The sequence below is a fragment of the Pristiophorus japonicus genome, chromosome 22 (genome assembly GCF_044704955.1).
Source record: "Pristiophorus japonicus isolate sPriJap1 chromosome 22, sPriJap1.hap1, whole genome shotgun sequence".
Lineage (NCBI taxonomy): Eukaryota > Metazoa > Chordata > Chondrichthyes > Pristiophoridae > Pristiophorus > Pristiophorus japonicus.
Genome location: NC_091998.1, coordinates 6,675,815 through 6,698,538, shown reverse-complemented (window position 1 = coordinate 6,698,538; position 22,724 = coordinate 6,675,815).

Here is a 22,724-nt window from a genome sequence, read left to right as displayed (position 1 = left end):
TCATTGAACACGTATTAATCCTGGCCGAGCATGGAAAAGGTTAGCCATGTTTACTTCATCTATAAAGAATGGCTTTCAATAATGACAGTTATGGGTTTAAATCCATATCTACACAGCAGACAAGTCACATTAAATGCACAATATTGTTCAGAGATATCTCGACTGAATTGTACCATCCTCATGCAAAACCCATCCTCCACAAGGAGTGGAAAGCTAAACAAGGCATTGAGGGCAAGAGAAGGGAAAGTGTATCCAAAATAGCAGCAACTGCTTTAGCAGAGGGATATCACTGTTTCTTAGAGTTATCCACAAACAGAATCAGAATACTTTCTCTACAGCCTTGCAATACAGCACTGATTATCAGGGCAATGCCCATTAAAAAAAAGACTTGCATTTATATAGTGCCTTTCACGACCACCGGACGTCCCAAAGCGCTTTACAGCCAATGTAGTACTTTGAGTGTAGTCATTGTTGTAATGTGGGAAAGAGTATAATCCTACTGCACAATAACTGCATTTTATGCACATAGGATACGACACAGAAACAGGCCAATCGGCCCAGCAAGTCCTCATCTAAATCTATCAGCATAACCCTCTATTCCCTTCTCCCTCATTTGCTTGTCCAGCCTCCCCTTTAAATGCATCGATACTATTCGCCTCAACCCCTCCCTGTGGCAGCGAGTTCCACATTCTCACCACTCTCTGGGTAAAGAAGTTTCTCCTGAATTCCCTATTGGATTTCTTGGTGACTATCTTATATTGATGGCCTCTAGTTATGCTCTTCCCCACAAGTGGAAACATTCTCTCTGTATCCACCATCAAAACCTATTTTAAAGACCTCTATTAGGTCACCAAATGTAAAATAACTATTTATCGGAAGTTACAAACCTCCCAAAGAATTTTTTTTTTGAATCAGTGTTAGATGCAGATAGATATTCTACAGAACTAGGAATGGAGATAAAGGATGGGAGAAAACCAAGAAACATTCCAGTTGCGGCGGGGTTGAGTTGCGGCGGGGTTGAGTAGCGGCGGGGTTGAGCTGCGGCGGGGTTGAGCTGCGGCGGGGTTGAGCTGCGGCGGGGTTGAGTAGCGGCGGGGTTGAGTAGCGGCGGGGTTGAGTTGCGGCGGGGTTGAGTTGCGGCGGGGTTGAGTTGCGGCGGGGTTGAGTTGCGGCGGGGTTGAGTTGCGGCGGGGTTGAGTTGCGGCGGGGTTGAGTTGCGGCGGGGTTGAGTTGCGGCGGGGTTGAGTTGCGGCGGGGTTGAGTTGCGGCGGGGTTGAGTTGCGGCGGGGTTGAGTAGCGGCGGGGTTGAGTTGCGGCGGGGTTGAGTAGCGGCGGGGTTGAGTAGCGGCGGGGTTGAGTAGCGGCGGGGTTGAGTAGCGGCGGGGTTGAGTAGCGGCGGGGTTGAGCTGCGGCGGGGTTGAGCTGCGGCGGGGTTGAGTTGCGGCGGGGTTGAGTTGCGGCGGGGTTGAGTTGCGGCGGGGTTGAGTTGCGGCGGGGTTGAGTGGGCAGGGTTGGGTTGAGTTGAGTTGAGTGGGCAGGGTTGGGTTGGGTTGAGTTGAGTTGGGCTGGGGAACCTGAACAGTCCATGTTTTCTTCCAACACTTCATCTTGTGCTCACAGTAGAAATGCGGTTTCCATGAGCAAACTAATCCTCCGACAAACCGATACACATACCCAGCTTAAACCTGGTGTGTCTGAGGCAGCATGCCAATGATTAACTTTCACTGCCAGTATCAGCCACTAGATAACAGATTGCACACAATATCCTATTTTCCCCAAAAGGCAGCAAGTACCATACCGTAAGACGAAAGGTCAAAGCTAAACAGTTATTTACATGATAATATGCAAAACAATAACGCAAAAAACTTAAAATTATAAAATCAGTCCACAAGGGGTTAAAATATCTTCTGGGATTTGTTTCTTGCCAAGTCCATTACACAAGGTTTTTGGATGAACAAGCATAGACCTGCTCGATGCAACACTGTATGTGGGGGACATGATTCCTGGTCAACCATACAGAGTACAGATGTCAACTCATTGCGTAGATTGAGCAGTTTGGAGTGGGGGGGGGGGGTAATATCTGCTAAAAATTCTTTAATATAACAGTTTTAATGTTGAAAAATCAGCTGTCTTCCTCTCCAACATTCCCGATGGTCCAGCTGCCAAATGAAGAAGAAATTGCCTATTTCCCGCAATCTGTAAACATTTCGGAAAGGAAATGGGAGCTTTGACCAAAGTCGTCTCTCAAATACAGACAATGGTATCAATAAAGGAGGTAACTGCCAGAGAGTGAATGGGTCTGGTCAGTAACATGAATTGGTCATTGCCACAGAGTCAAAGGGATTCCTTTACATCTAGGATCACAGAATGATGCCGCATAGGAGGCCGCCATTCGGCCCATTGTGCCTGTGCCGGCTCTTTGAAAGAGCTGCCCAATTAGTCCCACTCCCCAATTTTTTCTCCATCTTGATAGACGGCAGGCTTTCTTTCATAGCACTGCAAATTTTTCCCCTTCCAAGTACTTATTGAAAGTTATTGAATCTGCTTCCACCGCCCTTTCAGGCAGCGCGTCCCAGACAGAGGATGGGAGTCAGTCATAAGAACATAAGAAGTAGGAGCAGGAGTCGGCCATTCAGCCCCTTGAGCCTGCTCCACCATTCAATGAGATCATGGTTGATCTTCGACCTCAACTCCACTTTCCTGCACTGTCCCCACATCCCTCAATTCCCTGAATATCCAAACGTTATTCCCACTTCACCTTCCGAGAGTGCGCAGACACTATGCAGGTGCTGTTCGTGATGCTGCAACCGCGAGTGTGGGACAGGCTTGATGGGTCTGTTGGTCTTGTCCTGCCCATTACTTTCCTGTGTGAAACGGCAGTGTGCTGACCCATTGCTTTCCTAATCGCAAAAATTAACAAGTGTTTTTTAAATAAAACAACATTTTGTTGACTTAAGTTTGAAATGTTGTAAATGAAGATGATTACAAAACTGCATTCGCAAATAATTTGCCAAAATATCGAAGTGCATCTTTTGGATGAGACGTTAAACCGAGACCCTGTCTGCTCTCTCAGGTGGACGTCAAAGATCACATGGCACTATTTCGAAGAAGAGCAGGGGAGTTCTCCCCGGTATCCTGTGGCCAATATTTATCCCTCAATCAAAATAATTAACAGATTATCCGGTCATTATCCCATTGCTGTTTGTGGGAGCTTGCTGTGCGCAAATTGGCTGCCACGTTTCACACATTACTACAGTGACTACACTCCAAAAGTACTTCATTGGCTGTGAAGCATTTTGAGACATCCAGTATCGTGAAAGGCGCTATATAAATGCAAGACTTTCTTCCATGCAGAAACAGAGCTTAAAAATATTGAAGTGGGGAAGCTCACTTATCTGCACATCATGCACTAAAACAATTTTCTCCGGCCGACAGTAAATCGTCCCTCTGTTGTAACGCAATGAAGGATAAGTCTTATATAAAGGATATGTTCATCAGTTTCATAGCCCGGCCTGATTAAAGCAGACTGTGCCAGCTATGTACTCTGTCCACCGAAAACTCAATCGAGTCTGCCCACACTCATTTCACTTAATGACCCTTGGCGGAGAGAAAGATACTATTTTAATCATCCCCATCTGCGCGGAGTTTAAAGCTGGTCTCCGAAGTGAAAGGGAAGTGACCCAACATACTAAATCTACATCACCTGGTTTCTTCACGATCATATCTTTATAGCACCGATTGCTTTATTACAAAATGTGAACACCTGGACCATTAAAAATGCACATTCTAAATGACCAATAATAAAAGCATTCACCCAAATGTTTCAGATTAAGGCAGCATCATCATTTTTGGACATAGATAACCAATAAAAGAACAGATGGCCAAATACAGGGTCTTAAGACAGCGGCACAATATAGTCGCTCTATAAACCACTCGAGCCTTGCGCCTCTCTGAAGTAGGACAACACAAAACTCTCGACTGACTGCGATGCAGAATTCTGGTGAATTATCCTTTCACAGTTTGCCAACACGCCCAAGATTATTTTCCATCCAGCTTAAAACTTCCCATGGGGAAACACAAAGTGAGACTGTGATGTGTGCACCTGTGAGCATGCTCACGGGCTTCCAGGCCGCCTGCAATTTCTGCTGTCTGGAAGAGTCCGTGTTCCACCTTTTTACCGAATGTACGAGGTTGCAGCCCCTGTTCCAATATTTGAAGGGACTACTCCTCAAATTCTGGTTGCACTTCAGTCCCATGCTCCTGTTCTCTGGGCACCCTGTGCGGAGGGGAGTGGGTAGGTCCAAAGTCCTCCTCGTAGGACCGCTCCCGGTCCAGGCAGCGGGCGGTCGAGGGGGTCGTTCAGCCCGACTGCCTGCCTCTCTTCCGCGGTTACATCCGAGCCAGGGTGCCCTGGAGATGGAGCACGCGGTGTCCACCGGTACGCCTGCGGGCTTCCGCGAGAGGTGGGCACCAGAGGGACTGGAGTGCATCATCACCCCCGGCAACCAAATTTTAATTTGATACTTTTTGTCTAAAGTTTTTTGTTTATTGTGCCGGTTTTAGTGTCCCCGCCTTTTAGCCAGGGGGCACTTGTATAATTTGTGTTTTTAGTGCCCTCAAAAAAAAGCCAAAAAAAACAAAAACAAGGGGGCACTTGTTTGAAAGTGTTTGATGTGTCCCCCCACCTTTAATTAGGGGGCACTTGACTTTGATTTAATGATTTTTTTATTGCATTGTGAGTGGCTTAGCCAGTCACATGATGTTCACAAGACTCAATAAAACCCCAGCCAGTTGGGTTCGGGGGATCCACAATGGGACAGGTGGTTGTGAGCCTGGTGAATGAACTGGTAATGTGTAGCGTGATTGTTAAACTTTTGTTAATAAACCAACTAGTTCTTAACAGCAATGTGTTGAATTCTGAAGCAAAGAACCCATGAAGCAAATACATTAGAGGGGAATATTAAAACGTCCATTAAATGGAGCATTTTACTTCTGCTCACTTTGATAATCAGGGGCCACCTTTGAGTTCCAATATTATTTCTGGTTGGTCCAAAAACAATTCCGCATCCGTCAAATTCTAATCAGCTTCAAACTAGACCCGAGCAGTATTTTGGAATTGAGGTGGGAGAGTTGTGAGGTGGGGAGGGAGGTTAGACGCGACTCAAACAACATTCCGTAGCAGGAGCTCGCTTGCAGCTCAGTGACTTGTCATATCGGAAAACACAGCAGTCATTTCACGGACAGCAACACGCGAGATTGCCCATTTGTGCTGGTGTTGGTCAAGGGAGGATGACTGACCAGAACAGGAGAATCTCTTGCTCTTCTTCAGATTGCACTGTGCGATCTTGAGCTTCACCCTGAACCCCAGGACAGTGAGAGAGAGAGAGAGAGCGAGAGAGCGAGAGAGAGCGAGAGAGCGAGAGAGAGAGAGAGAGAGAGAGAGAGAGAGAGAGCGAGAGAGAGAGAGAGCGAGAGAGAGCGAGAGAGAGCGAGAGAGAGCGAGAGAGAGAGTTTCACCGTAACAGCTCATCCCCAGTGTCCTGGGGCCAATATTTATCCCTCAATCAACGCAACAAAAACAGATTATCTGGTCATCACCACATCGCTGTTTGTGGGAGCTTGCTGTGTGCAAATTGGATGCTACGATTCCCACATTACAACAGTGACTGCACTCCAAAAGTACTTCATTGGCTATAAAGTGCTTTGAGATGTCCGGTGGTCATGAAAGGCGTTATACAAATGCAAGTCATTCTAATGAGACCTCCAACAACGTAGCCTGCTCTCTGTACAGCAGTGACAACCGACACCAAGCACTGAGGCTCAACCTCAAATTTTTAAAATTCGTTCCTGGGATGTGGGTATCGCTGGCAAGGTCGTCATTTATTGCCCATCCCTAATTGCCCTCGAAAAGGTGGTGGTGAACCATCTTCTTGAACTGCTGCAGTCCGTGTGGTGAAGGTGCTCCCACAGTGCTGTTAGGGAGGGAGTTACATAGAAAATAGGTGGAGTAGGCCATTCGGCCCTTCGAGCCTGCACCGCCATTCAATTTGATCATGGCTGATCATTCACCTCAGTACCCCTTTCCTGCTTTCTCTCCATACTCCTTCATCCTTTAGCCGTAAGGGCCACATCTAACTCCCTCTTGAATATATCCAATGAACTGACATCAACGACTCTCTGCAGCAGGGAATTCCACAGGTTAACAACTCTCTGAGTGAAGAAGTTTCTCCTCATCTCGGTCCTAAATGGCCTACCCCTTATCCTAAGACTGTGTCCCCTGGTTCTGGACTTCCCCAACATCGGGAACATTCTTCCCACATCTAACCGGTCCCGTCCCGTCCCGTCAGAATCTTATATGAGATCCCCTCTCATCCTTCTAAACTCCAGTGCATAAAAGCCCAGTTGATCCAGTCTCCTCATATGTCAGTCCAGCCATCCCTGGAATCAATCTGGTGAACCTTCGCTGCACTCCTTCAATAGCAAGAACGTCCTTCCTCAGATTAGGAGACCAAAACTGAACACAATATTCCAGGTGAGGCTTCACCAAGGCCCTGTACAATTGCAGTAAGACCTCCCTGCTCTTATACTCAAATCCCCTAGCTATGAAGGCCAACATGCCATATGCCTTCTTCACCGCCTGCTGTACCTGAATGCCAACTTTCAACTACTGATGAACCATGACACCCAGGTCTCGTTACACCTCTCCTTTTCCTAATCTGCCGCCATTCAGATAATATTCTGCCTTCGTGTTTTTGCCACCAAAATGGATAACCTCACATTTATCCACATTATACTGCATCTGCCATGCATTTGCCCACTCTCCTAACCTGTCCAAATCACCCTGCAACCTCTTAGCATCCTCCTCACAGCTCACACCGCCACACAGTTTAGTGTCATCTGCAAACTTGGAGATATTACCCTCAATTCCTTCACCCAAATCATTAATGTATATTGTGAAGAGCTGGGGTCCTAGCACTGAGCCCTGTGGCACTCCACTAGTCACTGCCTGCCATTCTGAAAAGGACCCGTTTATCCCAACTCTCTGCTTCCTGCCTGCCAACCAATTCTCTATCCACGTCAGTACATTACCCCCAATACCATGTGCCTTGATCTTGTACACCAATCTCTTTTGTGGTACCTTGTCAAAGGCCTTTTGAAAGTCCAAATACACCACATCCACTACATCCACTTGTTCTCACTTGTCCACTCTACTAGTTACATCCTCAAAAAATTCCAGAAGATTGGTCAAGCATGATTTCCCTTTCATAAATCCATGCTGACTTGGACCGATCCTGTCACTGCTTTCCAAATGCACTGCTATTGCATCCTTAATAATAGATTCCAACATTTTCCCCACTACTGATGTCAGGCTAACCAGTCTATAATTACCTGTTTTTTCTCTCTCCCTCCTTGTTTAAAATGTGGTGTTACATTAGCTACCCTCCAGTCCATAGGAACTGATCCAGTGTCGATAGACTGTTGGAAAATGATTACCAATGCATCCACTATTTCTCGGGCCACCTCCTTAAGTACTCTGGGATGCAGACAATCAGGTCCTGGGGACTTATTGGCCTTCAATCCCATCAATTTCCCCAACACAATTTCCCGCCTAATAAGGATATCCTTCAGTTCCTCCTTCTCACTAGACCCTCTGTCCCCTAGTACATCCGGAAGGTCATTTGTGTCTTCCTTCTTGAAGACAGAACCAAAGTATTTGTTCAATTGGTCTGCCATTTCTTTGTTCCCCATTATTAACTCACCTGATTCTGACTGCAAAGGACCTACGTTGGTCTTCACTGATCTTTTTCTCTTCACATATCTGTAGAAGCTTTTGCAGTCAGTTATGATGTTACCAGCAAGCTTCCTCTCATACTCTATTTCCCCCCTCCTAATTAAACTCTGTCCTCCTCTGCTGAATTCTAAATTTCTCCCAGTCCTCAGGTTTGCTACTTTTTCTGGCCAATTTATATGCCACTTCCTTGGATCTAACACTATCCTTAATTTCCCTTGTTAGCCACGGTTGAGCCACCTTCCCTGTTTTATTTTTACTCTCGACAGGGATGTACAACTGTTGGAGTTCATCCATGTGATCTATAAATGTTTGCCATTGCCTATACACTGTCAACCCTTTAAGTATCATTTGCCAGTCTATTCTAGCCAATTCACGCCATCGAAGTTAGCTTTCCTTAAGTTTAGGACCCTAGTTTCTGAATTAACTGTGTCACTCTCAATCTTAATGAAGAATTCTACCATATTATGGTCACTCTTCCCCAAGGGGCCTCGCACAAGATTGCTAATTAGTTTCTTCTCATTACACATCACCCAGTCTAGGATGGCCAGCTCTCCAGTCGGTTCCTCCACATATTGGTCAAGAAAACCATCCCTAATACATCCAGGAAATCCTCCTCTACCGCATTGCTACTAGATTGGTTAACCCAATCTATATGTAAATTAAAGTCGCCCATGATAACTGCTGCACCTTTATTGCACCTTATTTCTTATTTTATGCTTTCCCCAACCTCACTACTACTGTTTGGTGGCCTGTACACAACTCCCACCAGCATTTTGTGCCCTTTGGTATTCCGCAGCTCCACCCATACTGATTCCACATCATCCAAGCTAATGTCCCTCCTTACTATTGCATTAATTTCCTCTTTAACCAGCAACGCCACCCCAGCTCCTTTTCCTTTCTGCCTATCCTTCCTAAATGTTGAATACCCGTGGATGTTGAGTTCCCAGCCTTGCTCACCCTGGAGCCATGTCTCTGTGATGCCAATTACATCATATCCATTAACTGCTGTCTGCGCAGTTAATTCGTCCACCTTATTCCGAATACTCCTCGCATTGAGGCACAGAGCCTTCAGGCTTGTCTTTTTAACACACCTTACCCCTTTAGAACTTTGCTGTAAAGTGGTCCTTTTTGTTTTTTTGCCTTGGGAGTCTCTGCCCTCCACTTTTACTTTTCTTCTTTTTATCTTTTGTCTCGGTCATCCTTTTATTCCCCTCTGTCTCCCTGCATAGGTTCCCATCCTCCTGCCATATTAGTTTAACTCCTCCCCAACAGCACAAGCAAACATTCCCCCCTAGGACATTGGTTGTGGTCCTGCCAAGGTGCAGACTGTCCGGTTTGTACTGGTCCCACCTCCCCCAGGACCGGTTCCAATGTCCCAGGAATTTGAATCCCTCCCTTCTGCACCACTCCTCAAGTCACGTATTCATCCGAGCTATCCTGCGATTCCTATTCTGCCTAGCATGTGGCACTGGTAGCAATCCTGAGATTACTACTTTTGAGGTCCTACTTTTTAATTTAGCTCCTAGCTCCCTAAATTCGTCTCGTAGGACCTCATCGTTGGTATCTATATGCACCACGACAACTGGCTGTTCACCCTCCCTTTTCAGAATGTCTTGCACCCGCTCCGAGACATCCTTGACCCTTGCACCAGGGAGGCAACATACCATCCTGGAGTCTCGGTTGCGGCTGCAGAAACACCTATCTATTCCCCATATAATCGAATCCCCTATCACTATAGCTCGCCCACTCTTTTTCCTGCCCTTCTGTGCAGCAGAGCCATGAACTTGGCTGCTGCTGTCCTCCCCTGATGAGTCATCCCCCGCAACAGTACCCAAAGCGGTGTATCTGTTTTGCAGGGGGATGACCACAGGGGACCCCTGCACTACCTTCCTTACACTGCTCTTCCTGCTGGCCACCCATTCCCTATCTGGCTGAGTACCCTTTACCTGCAGTGTGACCAACTCGCTAAACGTGCTATTCACGTCATTCTCAGCATCGTGGACGCTCCAGAGTGAATCCACCCGCAGCTCCAGGGCCGCAATGCGGTCCGTCAGGAGCTGGAGGAGGAGGTGGATACACTTCCCGCACACGTAGTTATCAGGGACACCGGAAGCGTCCATGACTTCCCACATAGTACAGGAGGAGCATAACACGTGTCCGAGCTCTCCTGCAGTTCCAGGATTTTGACCCCAGCAACGATGAAGGAACGGCGATATATTTCCAAGTCGGGATGGTGTGTGACTGGAAGGGGAACGTGGAGGTGGTGGTGTTCCCATGCGCCTGCTGCCCTTGTCCTTCTAGGTGGTAGAGGTCACGGATTTGGGAGGTGCTGCAGTGCATCTTGTAGATGGTACACACTGCAGCCACGGTGCACCGATGGTGGAGGGAGTGAATGTTGAAGGTGGCGGATGGCGTGCCAACCAAGCGGGCTGCTTTGTCCTGGATTGTGTCGAGCTTCTTGAGTGTTGTTAGATCTGCACTCATCCAGGCAAGTGGAGAGTATTCCATCACACTCCTGACTTGTGCCTTGTAGATGGTGGAAAGGCTTTGGGGAGTCAGGAGGTAAGACACTCGCGGCAGAATACCCAGCCTCTGACCCGGTCTTGTACCCACAGTATGTGTGTGGCTGGTGCATAAGAAATAGGAGGCGGTGATTTGGCCCTTCAATACGATGCTGGCTGATCTTAAATGCAGACTGTGTTGGCACAGTTCCAGAGTGCAATACGCCTTCCAACCAATTGCAAGCTTCAGTGAGATAACTAGGCATTTCCTTGTGAAACTGCAAATACCCAATCACCCTGCCGTACAAATCTGATATATGGGGTTATTATTTCTGCATTTACCAGAACATCACTCTTTACTGAAAGATCAATAAACTGTTGAGTACAGTACTGCAGCTTTCCCATGAAATAAACCAAATTCGCAGAGTAGAAATGTCCATCAGTATTTATAGCTCTTCTGGGACTCGAGTTAAAACAGAACAAAAATCTATTTGGCAGCATGGATGCTGGAAATCATATAAATAGAACAATAATTTCTGACTTTATGGTGTAGCCTGCATATTTTATCATGAATTACTTGCACAGTTTGAAATCGCAAAGATGAAAATGGACACTGTCGCAGCATATAACATTAATTTCAGTCCAACATTAGAAATTCTGCTTCCTTTTTGATGACTTAACTTGCTCTTTGAAGTGATATCAGCCAAGAACTGGAGGATTCTGCCAGCTGTCTCTTCTTGAGGGAACACTTCTGCAGTTCCAACGTGCATCATATTCGATACTATTTCATTCGCTCCTCTTGTTCCACCACCATTCTCCCTCTCGCCCCCAAATAAAACCCCAAGGACTAGAGATTCATTGGCAGGGCTTCTCGGGCGCTAATATCACCCGGAGGCGAACTTTAGCGACGGGCTCAGCAATATTCAGTCGCAGCGCCCCGAGAGTGCAGCGGGGTGCTCGGGGAAACGTTTCACACTTCCGTTGGGGCACCAGGCCCGGGGGGGGGGGGGGGGGGGGAACAACTGAAGATCCCGCGATAAAGAGCCCCTCGTAGCGCCCCGAGAGAGGCCTCCCTGCTAAAAAGAAACCCAAGACCAAAATTCTCCAAAAACACTCTCTATACACGACTCACCCCAAATAAAGTTAAAATCGCAACAAAAAAACCCACTCACACTTACCCAATACAGTCGCGCCGTCCCTCGGCACAGCTCTGCACACCAGGCGGTCTCACCACGGGTGGCGAGCCAACCGGAGGCGGTGCCACGCTCCCGGGTGATAATCCTCAGCGCCGCCGGTTCCGGCACACTAAATTTGCCGAGCAGCGCTACCGGCGACACTCGCTGGGGCTAACCCTTTAGCGCCCCTCGCCAGGGGGGGGGGGGGGGGGTGCTATCCAACCGAGTTTTCAGCCCAACATCTTCCCATTTGTCGGCAATCCTGGTCGGTGACAAGGTAGACCGAACGTACTTGCTTTCTTAGAGTGCTTTCAGTCCATCAGCATCTCCCAAAATGCTTCTCAGCCAATTAAGTACATTTGAAATGTAATCGCTATTGTAGGGAAACGCAGCAGCCAATTTGCACACAGCAAGCTCCCACACACAGCAATGTGATAATGACCAGATAATCTGTGTTTGTTATTTTGATTGAGGGATAAATATTGGCCCCAGGACACCGGGGATAACTCTCCTGCTCTTCTTCAAAATAGTGCCTTGGGATCTTTTACATCCACCAGAGAGAGCAGACGGGGCCTCGGTTTAACATCTCATCCAAAAGACGGCCCCTCCAACAGTGCGGCACTCCCTCAGCACTGCACTGGGAGTGTCAGCCTAGATTTGTGCGCTCAAGTTCCTGGAGTGGGACTTGAACCCACGACCTTCTGACCCCGAGGCGAGGGTGCTGCCCACTGAGCCACGGCTGACACTTCAGAATGCTTCAGGAGAAGTTTCACAGAAGTTGCTTTAGTAAAGCTTAAAAACAACAGTCCCATTAAGTTGTGGGCAGGGACTGAGTGGTTCGAGTACTGGAACAACAACCCAGAAGTTACTAGTTCGAATCCCACGGTAGAAACCTTGTGAAACAGACTTTAATAAAATCTGAACATTTATTGGCTGCTAACAGAAAAAAAACCTCATAAAACCTGTCAGATTCTTGTCAAAAAAACCAACTGGTTTGTGATATATTCACAGAGCACAGCACACACAGCTTCCAACATGGCAGGCAGCGCTCGGAAGCCTCCGGAATCTGCCTGGTTCTGTTTATTATTAACCTTGCAGTTGCAGTACACAATACGTCCACATCCACAGTATGGAGCTACAAACATTACAAGCTTACAGACATTACACTTCTCCCTCCTTAAATGAAGAAGCCATCATAACAAACATCATATATAACTTTCATGTTCATACATAACAGGATATACATTTTTTTTTTCTATATTTACAAATTTAACTTTACCACTTGTTTTCTGTTTCAAAGAGGATACCTTCGTTCTCGAACAGAACCTTCCAAACATGGTGTCGAATCTAAACTCATTCGAGGCTCATCCTGAGGAACGTTTTCCTCCACGGAATTTCCTTGATTTTCATTTAAACTCACTAACTTCAGGCTCTTTGTTTTCCTGACTCGGACTCAGACTTTCATTCTGATTCTCTCCCGGATTTGTTTCCAGTACATTGGATTTAGGATTTGCAACTGGTGTATCAAAACTATATGAGCCAGAAATAATTGACTCATTCCCACCTTCAACTCCTTCCATGTCTGTAGGTAAAATATCAATATGAACAAACCTAACCTGTCCATTATCAAACATCTTTACCAAATATGTGCGAGGACCACATATCTTCACCCCTCTCCCTGGTAACCACTTTAACCATTTATGGTGATGGTTCTTCACTCTCACCTTCTGGTTGAATTTCACATTTCTCTCTTTTACTCTCCCTCTATCATGATTCTCTTTGTCTGAATTGTGTCTCTTCTACGGACTGTGCCAAATTTGTTTTTTACAACGAGAATCTGGTTCGTGGCTGTCGTTTGAGAAACAACTCTGCTGGTGTTCTACCAGTAGTTGTATGAGGAGTATTTCGATATGTAATCGAAAAATTCGCCAATTTGTGATCCAATGACAACTGTCGTTTCCTTGGATTTGGATCTAGCATTTGTTTATGAGGGCATGTTTTACAATTTGTACAGTGCGCTCTGCTGCACCATTCGAAGCAGGATGGTATGGTGGAACCTTGGTATGTTTCACACTATTTTTGCTCGTGAATTGTGCAAATTCTTCTCAACGAAATTGTGGTCCATTATCCGAAACAATCTCTTCAGGGAGGCCTAATGAAGAAAATAATTTTTGTAAAATGTCCAATGTTTTACATGTTATTTTCCACATTGGAAACACCTCAACCCACTTTGAATGGCTATCACAATGAACAATTGCTGTCCTTCTAACTCAGCAAAATCAATATGTAGCCTTTGCCACATCCTGGAAGGCCATTTCCATGGCTGTAATGGTACTGGTGGTGGTTGCTTGCTTACCGATTGACATGTCGTACACTGACTCACGATGTACTCTATGTCTATCAAGACCTGGCCACCCTAAATAACTGTGCAAAACTCTTGGTCAAACACATTCCCAGGTGCTGGTCATGGAGGTCTCCTAATAAGTTGGACCTGAATTTATTTGGGACAACTCCTCTTGCACCCCACATGATACAATCTTTATCGACTGATAATTCATTCCTACGAATGAAGAATGGATGTGTATCTTTGTCTGTAACCTGGTTTGGCCATCCATTTGCAATATACTCATACACCTTTGACATCACTGGGTCACGTTTGGTTGCTCTACCAATCTCTTCAGCTGTGACTGGCAGTTCATCAATGTATGAAAATAAAACATTTCTTCCCAATCGGGTGTAACTTGTGATGGGGAAGGCAATCTAGACATTGCATCAGCATTACTGTGATCAGCTGATCGTCTGTACTCAATATCATATGTATATGCTGACAAAATCAAAGCCCATCTCTGCATTCGGGCTGCAGCTAATGTTGGAACTGGGGTCTTTGGATGGAGGATTGCTGTTAGGAGCGTATGGTCCGTAACGATGGTAAACTTACGACCATACAAGTATTTGTGAAACTTCTTGACCCCAAAAATTAATGCCAAAGCTTCCCTTTCAATTCGCGCATAATTACTCTCACTGGCACTGAAAATGCGTGAAGCAAAAGCAATTGGTCTCTCCTCCCCACTACGTGATACAGGAGAGATCACTGCCCCAACTCCATATGGAGAGGCATCACATGCTAGCTTAATCTCCTTAAATATGTCATAGTGAACTAACATAGTGCTCTCTACCAATTTGCTTTTACACTCCTTGAATGCTGTATTGCATTCTTTTGACCACTTCCAATGGACCTGTTTTTTCAATAGTTCATTCAGTGGATGTAATACTGTAGCCAAATTTGATAGGATCTTCCCACAATAGTTCAAAAGACCCAAGAATGAACAAAGTTCAGTGACATTCCTGGAAGTGGTGCATTTCTAATTGCATCCAATTTTTCCATGGTTGGATGTAAACCATCTTTGTCTACTCTGTACCCTAAGTACTCCACTGAGTTTTTAAATAACTCACACTATGAGCAGACACGCATACTCTCTAGCCATTTGAGGACTTCATTCAATATGTTATTATGACTTTGCCTATTTGGTGCTGAAATTAGAATGTCATCCAAATAACATACTATCCCTTCAATACCTTGCAAAATCTGGTTCATCACCCCTTGGAATACGGCAGGAGCGGAAGACACTCCAAACGGTGGCCTATTAAATTGATATAGGCCTAGATGAGTATTTGTCGTCAAACATGACTTGGACTCCTCATCTTGTTCAAGCTGTAAATAGGCATTCGTAAGATCCAGTTTTGAGAAGATCTGACCACTTGTCAGTGTTGTGAACAAATCTTCTATACTTGGCAATGTATTGGGGACATTACCCTCTAGAACCTGGTTTACGGTTACTTTATAATCACCACACAATCTTACCTTATCAGACTTAGGTACAACAACAATGGGTGTAGCCCAATTACATCGATCTAGCTAACAAATAATGTTCTCAGTCTCTAGTCTTTTGAGTTCTTGCTCAACTTTCTCCTCGAGTGCATATGGTATGGAACGTGGCTTGTAGTAAACCGATCTAGCGTCCTTCTGTACCCTGACACTCGCCTTGAAGCCTTGGAGTGGACTGCCCGTTTCGCAGAACACCTTCGGATACTTCTTGATAACCTCATCCGTTGATGAAAATCTCGCCTCCACGCAGAAAATCTTACTCCAATCCAGCTTCAGTGAGCTCAACCAATTTCTTCCTAGTAAGGCCAGCTTGTCTCCTTTCACTACTATTAGAGGCAAGTTCTGAAATTGATCTTTATATTTCACCGGTACGGTGATATGACCTACCACAGGAATTTTCTCTCCCAAGTAGCCTCGCAGCTCTATCTTGGATTTCTCCAGTTGGAAATCACGCAATTTGTCGAGGTACAGTGACTCCGGTACTACACTCACGGATGCACCCGTGTCAATTTTCATTGGTATCTTGAATCCCGCAACATCTATGTGGATTTTGATGCTTTCCGAATTGCTGACCATTAACCTCATGCTCTTGATGACGTGTAACTCTTAACATCTCCTCGTCCTGTTGTTGTCCTTCCATGCTATGTAGTCTCTTGGAATTTCTACTCATATCTTTGAGCATTGGACTCATAGCTTTAAAAATTGGTCTACCCTTCAGTCGGCAAGATGCCCAGTCTTTCTGCAGAAGAAACACTCTGCCTTCAGGTATGGACAAATTTGAGCAATGTGTTGTCCCAGGCACCTATAGCACGACTTCGACGCTCTGTTAGAATTTCCAGTTTCTGAGACTTTGGGCCCCCACCATCTTTTACCTTGAACCTGCAGGTGATTTACCTCGGTTGACTGACGACCATAATCATTATTTAATTCTTGGGAATATTGTTCGCCATGCCCATCGATCTCGCTGTCTGACAAGCAATCTCAAAAGTCAAGCCATCCGTCGTCAATAACTTTCTTTTGATTGCATCATTTTTCACCCCACAAACAAAACAATTCCGTAATGCTCGATTTTGAAAGTTTCCAAAATTACAGTGCATTGATAGCTTTTTTAATGCTACGATGTAATCACTGATACATTCATCTGCCTTTTGATTCCGAATCCCGAAACGATAGCTTTCAGCAATTTCTAACGGTTTGGGGTTATAGTGCTGCTCCAACTTCGTTAAAATCTCTAAACGTTGTGTCCTTTGGCTCGTCAGCCACAAGCAGAGTTACAAGGGTTTCGTACAATGTCGGACCAGCCTCCGATAAGAAAATCGCTTGCTTATGTTCCAACACAGCCCGGTTCTGGACTGATTGTCTGGAACTTCGATTATGTTATTTGCAGTGAAATACATTTCTAGCCGATCCACATACGCTTTAAAACATTCCCGGTCGTGTCTATATTCCCCGAAATGTCCGATTACACTTGCCATTTTAATCTCTAGCTGTGCACACCGTGTGCTGTATTTTACCTCGGATTTTGTAGCTTTTTCCAAAGACCAGAAACTTCCAAAGTATCTCTGTCGGCTGGCTGAATCCTTCACTAACAAAATTTAAGCTTTAAATCATCCGGAAAATCCCATCTCGCTGCTAACTGTGATATATTCACAGAGCACAGCACACACAGCTTCCTAACATGGCAGGCAGCTCTCTTGGATGCCTCCGGAATCTGCCTGGTTCTGTTTATTAACAACCCTGCAGTTGCAGTACACAATACGTCCACATCCACAGTGTGGCGCTACAAACATTACAAGCTGACAGACATTACATGGTTCACTGAAGTCCTTCAGGGCGGGACCGGTCACTCCTGCGCAGTCTGAACTACGTGCGGCTACAGTCCTTCCCTGCACGGACCTTCACCCCGCCCGATTTCAAACAGCGTTGGCCCACAGTCACATAAGAAATAGGAGCAAGAGTCGGCCCCTTTGAGCTTGCCCTGCCATTTATCATGGCTGATCCGATCATGGACTCAGGTCCACTTCCCTGCCCGCTCCCCATAACCCCTTATTCCCGCATCATTTAAGAAACTGTTTATCTCTGTCTTAAATTTATTCAATGTCCCAGCTTCCACAGCACTCTGAGGCAGCGAATTCCACAGATTTACAACCCTCAGAAGAAATTTCTCCTCATCTCAGTTTTAAATGGGCGGCCCCTTCTAAGATCTTGCCCTCTAGTTCTAGTCTCCCCCATCAGTGGAAACATCCTCTCTGCATCCACCTTGTCAAGCCCCCTCATAATCTTATACGTTTCACTAAGATCACCTCTCATTCTTCTGAATTCCAATGAGTAGAGGCCCAACCTGCTCAACCTTTCCTCATAAAAGTCAAACCCCTCATCTCCGGAATCAACCTAGTGAACACTCTCTGAACTGCCTGCAAAGCAAGTGTATCCTTTCGTAAATACAGAAACTAAAACTGCACGCAGTATTCCAGGTGCGGCCTCACCAATACCCGGTATAATTAGGAGCAGGAGTCGGCCATTCGGCCCCTCGAGCCTGCTCCGCCATTCAATCAGATAATGGCCGATTCTGACCTTGACTCCACTCCACTCCACTCCACTCCACTCCCCCGCCCGCTCCCCATAAACACTTGCTGCTGCGGATTTATGGAGAAAGGAGAATGTCAGAGTCGTTGACCTTTTGAGGCTGTGAACATTGCTCCAACACACAGTACACCGAGAGCCGCCCCCTCGAGCATGGCGAAAGGCCACAACCAGAATAAAATCTTATAAAACTGACATAGTACTGGTTGTAAAACAGGCGTCGAGAGACCACATAATAAACTGAAATCTAATCGCTGGGTTCCCTTGCTGTCGTAAACCACTCGACTTGGGATTATGAATTTCCTGACACTTCAATGCCTCAATTCGATTTGTGCCTCCATTGCCCCCGCGATTCTTTACATAAACCTCTGCCAGTTGTGACAAAGGGTCATCGACCTGAAACGTTAACTCTTTTTCTCTCTCAACAGATGCTGCACGACCCACTGAGATTTCCAGCATTTTCTGTTTTTTAAAAAAATAATCTCAGTAACTTTGAGGCAGGGTACTACTTACTCATTTATTTGCGAGGCGCTGAACAGCAGAATATTGGGTGTGGGCGGAGGCGTACGGAGGTTAGAGGGCCGTCCTCACCCGCGGGTGCATCCGCTGGAGCCCAGTGACTGCTGAACGCTATTCCAGTGAGCAAGCGTTGGGCACCAAATCTCACCAGCCAAGGTTTGCAGCAATGCTTCTCAAACCCATTTCTGAATGACCTGCTGCAAGTACCGACACACTCCGACGACCCCTTTGTACAAAACCGTTATTTCCCCCCCCCCACCCAATCCTTGCCATCCCCATCTCTATAACCTCCTCCAGCACTGCAACCCCCCCTCCCCCCACCCGAGATCTCTGCGCTCCTCCAATTTTGGCATCCCCAGTTTTAATCGCTCCACCATTGGGCATTGCTGTCCTTGTAAATGTTGTCAGGTACTTTTCACCTAATCTTCAGCTGCCCCAAGCTCTGGAACCCCCGCCATAAACCTCTCCGGCTTGCGTTCCTCCTTCAAGACACTCCTTAAACAGAAGAAATAGGAGCAGGAGTCGGCCATACGGCCCCTTGAGCCTGCTCCACCATTCCATGAGATGATGACTGATCTGATCTTGGCTTCAACTCCTCTTACCTGCCTGTTCCCCATAACCCTGGACTCCCCTGTAGTTCAAGAATCTGTCCATCTCTGCCTTAAATATATTCCTCAGGCGGCCAAAGGCTGCACTGGAGGCGATATTGAATGTTCGAAGACCAGGCCTTCAAATCTACCATTAAGCTCATGGTCTACAGGGCTGTAGTAATACCCAGCCTCCTGTATGGCTCAGTGACATGGACGATGTACAGAAGTCACCTCAAGTCGTTGGAAATATATCACAAGAACACCCTCAAAGCCTCCCTGGTAAAGTGTGACATCCCCTACTGACACCTGGGAGTCCCTGGCCGAAGACCGCCCTAAGTGGAGAAAGTGCATCCGGGAGGGCGCTGAGCTCTTCGAGTCTCAACGTCACCAGCATGCAGAAATCAAGCGCAGGCAGCGGAAGGAGCGTGCGGCAAACCTGTCCCACCCCACTCCCCTTTCCCTCGACGACTATCTGTCCCACCTGTGACCGGGCCTGTGGCTCTTGTATTGGACTGTTCAGCCACCTGAGAACTCACTTCAGGAGAGGAAGCAAGTCTTCCTCGATTCCGAGGGACTGCCTATGATGATGATAAATATATTCAATGACCCAGCCTCCACAGCTCTCTGGGGCAAAGATCCAGAGATTCATGATCCTCAAAGAAAGACAAGAAAGACTTGGATTTCTATAGCGCCTTTCACGACCACCAAATAAAGTACAGCCAATGAATTACTTTGAGTATAGTTACTGTTGCAATGCAAGGAGAAGAAATTCCTCCTCATCCTACCTTAAAACCTACCTCTTCGACCAATCTTTTGGTCATCTGCCCCAATAGATCTTGTTATGTGGCTCGGTGTCAAATTTTGTTTGACAATCGTTCCCGTGAACCCTTGGGATGTTTTACTATGTTAAACACAAGAAGAATTAGGAGCCCATTTATTGCGATCACTGGAGGAGGAGTTTACATTTTGATAAATCCATTCGGCCCCTCGAGCCTGCTCCACCAGTCAATGGGATTATGGCTGATGATCTCCTTCAACTCCACTTTTCTGCACTGTCCCCATATCCCTTAATATCCAAAAATCTAGCGATCTCTGCCTTGAATATACTCAACGACTGAGCCTCCACAGCTCTCTGGGACACAGAATTCCAAAGATTCACCACCCTCTGACTGAAAAAATTCCTCTTCATCTCAGTCCTAAATGGACGGCCTCTTAAAAGGCACTATATAAATGCAAGTTGTTGTTGTAGTAGCATGCTGGTGTTGCTCAGAAGGCGGACAATGCACTGTGTTAAACCAACAAAATGCAATGACGGACAAAACAAACCCAGTATCTATAAAGGATGTTTTCCAATCAGCAACGAACTGACAGCTATTACTGCTCCCACTGTTCCAGCGTTTTTTTTGGTGAAGGTTCTTCACGAAGTAGTGTGTTGTAATATATTTCAACACACTCCAATTGTCACGCGATGAGAGAACATATATTTCAATTTGCTGGTGCACAGATTGCATGCTGGGAAAGAGAGCAAGTTGCAAAGCAGAATCAAATCACTCAATTGTTGAATGATAAAAAATATCCAAATTCCAGGCTTTGAGACACGGCCCACAGTTTTAAAAAAAAAGGTATTGAAGGATACAAAACAGAAATCAATTTTGTTCAAATTCTTACTTTGGGCACAAGAGATTTCAGGAGGAAGCAGCAGCGGATAAAGTGCCACCTGGTGGCAAGTGCTGGAACTACATTCCAACCCAATCATAGGCAGTCCCTCGGAATCGAGGAAGACTTGCTTCCACTCTTAGAATGAGTCCTGAGGTGGCTGAACCGTCCAATACGAGAGCCACAGTCCCTGTCACAGGTTGGACAAATAGTCGTTGAGGGTAAGGGAGGGTGGGACTGGTTTACCGCACTTTCTTTCCACTGCCTGCGCAAAGCAACCAAAGCAGCATCTCGACAGGCGCAGAGGGCGGATCCTTTAATCTTCAGACCAACATGTTTTTTTTAAATTCCACTAGGCCAGCATTTATTGCCCATTCCCAATTCCCCCTCGAGAAGGTAGTGATGAGCTGCCTTCGTGAACCGCTGCAGTCCGTGTGGTGAAGGTCTTTTTTTCATAGCAGGTTGGTCCAAACTGAATGCCCTCTGAAATGGCCCAGCGAGCCAGTTAAGAGTCACGAACATATAGGCCAGACCGGGTAAGGGCGGTAGATTTCTTATCTAAAGGGGCATCACTAAAACAGATGGGTTTTTACTACAATCCAGTAGTTTCATGGTTACCATTACTGACACTGGCTTTTTAATTCCAAAATTATTTAACTTATTCCAAAATTATCTGAATTTAAATTCCCTAGCTGCCATGGTGGGATTTGAACTCCAGATCATTAGTCCACTGGATTACTGATCCAGTGACATAACCACTACGCTACCGTTCCTCTTCAGACCAACATTGAAAATCCTATCACAGCGCCATCTACAAATGGTTCTGGGTAAGTGCAAAATGTGTCGACACTTGTAATTTGAGAACGTACAGAGAAATAGGTTTTACTTTCAAGTAAAAATAAATGATTTTTATTAATATATCAATTTGAATTCTTGCAAGCTTCCACATGCTTAGATAAGAGTGCAGTTAGACTCTCAGTCTTTTACTAAAACCCAAGAGTCAGCAGGTTACCTGACCAATTCTCAATCACCCACCGCTGCTGAGGTGGTATAATGTATAGATAAAAGGAAAGTCTTGCATTTATGTAGCGCCTTTCACAATCTCAGAACATGCCAAAGCACTTTACAGCCAATGAAGTATGTTTTTTTGAAGTGCAGTCACTGTTGTAATGTGGGAAACGCGGCAGCCAATTTGCGCACAGCAAGCTCCCACACACAGCCACGTGATAATGACCCAGATAATCTGTTTTTATGTTATGTTAATTGAAGGATAAATATTGGTCCCAGGACACTGGGGAGAAATCCCCTGCTCTTCTTCGCAATAGTGCCGTGGGATCTTTTACGTCCACCCGAGAGAGCAGACTGGGCCTCATCCAAAAGACGGCCCCTCCAACAGTGCGGCACTCCTTCAGCCTGCACTGGAGTGTCGGCCTAGAGTTTGTGCTCAAGTAGAGTGGAGCTTGAACCCACAGCCTTCTGCCTCAGAGGCGAGAGTGCTGCCCACTGAGCCACGGCTGACACCACTGAAATGAATACGAACTATCGGATACTCTGTACATCGAATGTAAATGTGACAGTTTAAGAGCTCACAGCGTCAATGCTCCTTTGAATTCAAAGAGTTGCACTCAACATCATCAGGTCTGCATTGGCCTGCAAAGTGATGGCTGGACACAACACCCTAATCAAGAGCTTTTCTGGTGTTGGCAGGGAATCAGTCCCCTGGAACTATTCAAGCTAATGCTAGTTCTTTGAAAGCTATTTACCATTCCATCTTTTCTAAACCTGCAGAAACACCACTTGGGTAGGATTTACCAGCTTGATTTATTGTTGAAAACATATATTCAGAACTTTGCAGCAACAAGATCACTAGAGACAGATAAAGTAAAATAACTTTCACATCTCCAGAACAAGACAAAGAAAGCATTCTTAAAACTCTCCACACTGCCAGGGTTGCTGCTCCAAAGATGTAACTTTCAGAATCAGACTTCTGGGCTGCACACTTCATCATTTCTCCAAATGTTC